Below are 4,004 nucleotides of genomic sequence, written 5' to 3' on the forward strand. Positions count from 1 at the left end.
GACTTACGCAAACAAATCGCTGAGCTCAGGAGCCAAATTGCACAGCTTAAGGTTAACAACACAGATAAAAAGGCAAAGAAAACTCAAAAAGAGTCAAAACCCCGTGTGGGGACTAAAATTCCAGATGAGCCCAAACAGATTCAGCAGATAACAGCAGTGGTGCCCAGACCAAAGCCTGGATACTGTTTTAAGTGCGGAGAAGATGGGCACATAGCTTCTAGCTGTAGCAACGAGCCAAATCCAGCACTAGTTGCAACTAAAAGACTTGCTCTTAGACAGAAGCAGCGCGAGTGGGAGATGTCAAAGCCAATTGCTCAGTCTCCTCCTTTAAACCGGTAGAAGCTCCTATCGTGGGACAGATAGGTGCTAAAGTAGAACCAAGTCCCTCTAAGGAAAGGACAGAGAGACTTTTTTGCAAGCCAGTTCATGCTCATTCAGTGCCAAAACTTCCCAAAAGATTAGTGGGTGGGCGATGCACAGCTACAGTCTCAGTTAACAGTGTTGAATGTAATTGTTTACTGGATTCAGGGTCCCAGGTAACCACCATTGCCAATTCTTTTTACCAAGAACACTTACCTGACCTCTCAATTAAACCCATCAGTAATCTGTTAGAAGTCGAGGGCGCAAACGGTCAAGCAGTTCCTTATTTAGGATACATAGAGATAAGTGTCACATTTCCAAAAGAGCTCGATCAGTCTGGACTTGAGTTACCTACCCTTGCGTTAGTGGTTCCGGATATAAGCTCAAACTCTGATACACCACTACTCATTGGCACAAACACACTCGATCCTTTGTATGAGCAATTGTCTGCCAATAACTTACCTGATTCCAAGGCACTCTCTTATGGGTACCAACACGTGCTAAAAGCCTTAGCAGTCAGAAAAAAACAAAGCAAAGATGGACGAGTTGGTGTGGTGAAGCTTCGAGGGAGAACCCAAGAAGTTCTCCCTGCAAATAAAAAACTGTTACTAGAAGGGTTTATGCAACCCAGCCAAAACAAGCATGAGCCTTATGCACTCATTGAACAACCCACCAATGGTTCTCTACCAGGGGGTATAATTGTAGACTGTTGCCTCATTTCCTTACCTTCACATGGTCCATACAAAGTACCTGTTGTACTAAGAAACGAAACTAACCATGACATCACATTACCCACTAACTGTGTGATCGCTGAGTTAGTTAAAGCCGATCGTGTTATGCCATATCCAGAACCTGACAAAAGTGATCAGAAAGTACTTGCGGCGTGTAGTTCGCAGCAACAGACTTCACCTTCAAACCCTCCTCTCAGTTTTGACTTCGGTACTTCGCCCTTGTCCGAAGAATGGAAAGGGAGGATCACCAACAAACTTAACACTTACTCCGATGTGTTTTCGCACCACGATCTTGATTTTGGTCATACACAACAGATAAGACATCACATCAACTTAAAAGACGAGACCCCATTCAAACAGAAATCTCGGCCGATCCATCCACATGATTATGAAGCCGTGAGAAAACATTTGGAAGCCCTCTTGGAAACCGGTATAATAAGAGAGTCGGAGTCTCCATTTGCCTCACCAATAGTGGTAGTTCGGAAAAAGAATGGTGAGGTACGTCTATGTATAGACTATAGAAAGCTTAATCTGCAAACCATTCGCGACGCATATGCCCTGCCTAACTTGGAGGAGTCCTTTTCTGCTCTCGCTGGATCACAGTGGTTTTCTGTGATGGACCTCAAGTCAGGTTACTATCAAATAGAGATGTGTGAAAAGGATAAACCTAAAACTGCTTTTGTTTGCCCGTTTGGGTTTTATGAATTTAACCGTATGCCACAAGGAATAACAAATGCTCCAAGCACTTTCCAACGGGTTATGGAAAAGTGTATGAAGGACATTAATCTGAAGGAAGTGTTAGTTTTCCTAGACGACTTGATCGTCTTTTCCAACTCCTTGGAAGAACACGAAACCAGACTTTCTCACGTTCTTGAACGGCTTAGAGAATACGGACTCAAGCTATCACCAGATAAGTGTCGTTTTTTCCAGACATCTGTGCGTTATCTTGGACATATAGTATCTCGAGATGGCATAAAAACCGATCCAGATAAGGTGGAAGCACTCAAAACATGGCCGAAGCCTCAGACTTTGAAGGAACTCCAATCTTTCTTAGGATTTACCGGTTATTACCGACGCTTCGTTAAAGATTACTCAAATATTGTCAAGCCACTAACATCTCTCACGGCTGGTTATCCACCCAAACGGAAAAACTTTAAAACACCACCATGTAGATCAAAGTACTTGAACCCCAAAGAACCCTTTGGGAATCGTTGGAGCCAAGACTGTGAGAAGTCCTTTCAAACTATTATTGAAAAACTTACCACTTCGCCAGTTCTTGGCTACGCTGACGCAAAACTCCCATATCTAGTACACACAGATGCTAGTACGACCGGACTCGGTGCAGCGCTATACCAAGTGCAAAACGGTGTCACACAGGTAATCGCTTATGCAAGTCGCGGTTTAAGCTCTAGTGAAACTAGGTACCCTGCGCACAAGTTGGAGTTTCTAGCCTTAAAGTGGGCCATAACAGATAAGTTTCATGACTATTTGTATGGGAACACATTCACTGTCATTACTGATAATAATCCGTTAACTTACCTCTTAACAACGGCAAAACTCGATGCAACGAGCTATCGTTGGCTAGCTGCGTTGTCCACCTATAATTTTGACATCAGATACCGTGCAGGTACACAGAACGTTGACGCGGATGGCCTGTCTAGGAGGCTGCATGATAAACCTGAAGACAACTCAAAATTCACTGAGGAATGCCAACGACTAGATGAGTTCCGATCTCATCTTTTATCCTCTGTCAAAGAAGTCGAGCTTCAACTTCAAGCCGAAGCAGTGAAGGCAACATGCCAAAAGCACATGGTCTTGGATGAGACTGATTCTCCTTGTGGTTTAGTTCAGTCACTTGCCATGTCTGCAGCGGCCATTCCAGACCTATTCCAGTTGGAAGACAATAGTGACAGTTTCTTTGCTGTGCCCAAGTATAACCATGCTGACCTTGTCTCCTTGCAGAGGAAAGATCCAACCATTGGCCGAGTCATTCAGCTGCTTATGACTGACAATAAACCGCCAACTGATACTATTGCAGAACCCCCGGTGGTTCTTAACCTTTTGAGAGAGTGGAAACGGTTTGAGTTTCAAAATGATTTACTGTACCGGAGACGCCAATTAGGACCAGAGACATCATTGCAGTTAGTCTTGCCTGATTCATTACGTTCAACAGTCATGCAAAGCCTACATGATGATATGGGGCATCTTGGGGTTGAACGTACGACAGATCTCATTCGGTCCCGTTTTTACTGGCCAAGAATGGCTAGTGATATCGAAATCAAAGTTAAAACTTGCGAAAGATGTATCCGTCGGAAGGCCCTCCCTGACAAAGCTGCTCCAATGGTGAGTATTACCACCACCAGACCTATGGAGTTAGTTTGCATGGATTTTCTCTCCATAGAACCAGACAGTAAGAACACTAAAGATGTCTTAGTGATTACAGACCATTTTACAAAGTATGCAGTGTCCATCCCAACCAAAGATCAGAAAGCCACCACCGTCGCGAAGAACCTGTGGGAACATTTTTTAGTCCACTACGGGTTTCCTGAGCGTCTTCATAGTGATCAGGGACGGGATTTCGAATCACGTACAATCAAGGAACTTTGTTCTTTACTTGGTATCCGTAAAGTCAGAACGAGCCCTTATCACCCTCGTGGCAACCCCGTTGAACGGTACAATCGTACATTACTCAGCATGTTGGGAACTTTACAAGCCACTGAGAAACATCACTGGCGCGATTTTGTAAAACCACTTACTCACTCGTACAATTGTACAAAAAATGACGTGACGGGATACTCTCCCTACGAGCTAATGTTCGGTAGGCAGCCTCGGTTGCCTATAGATATTGCCTTTGGGTTACCGCATTTGAACAAGCCCTCTATAACTCATTCTCAGTATGTTAAAGAACTGAAG

This window comes from Nothobranchius furzeri, chromosome 13, assembly GCF_043380555.1.
Source record: "Nothobranchius furzeri strain GRZ-AD chromosome 13, NfurGRZ-RIMD1, whole genome shotgun sequence".
NCBI classification, from domain to species: domain Eukaryota; kingdom Metazoa; phylum Chordata; class Actinopteri; order Cyprinodontiformes; family Nothobranchiidae; genus Nothobranchius; species Nothobranchius furzeri.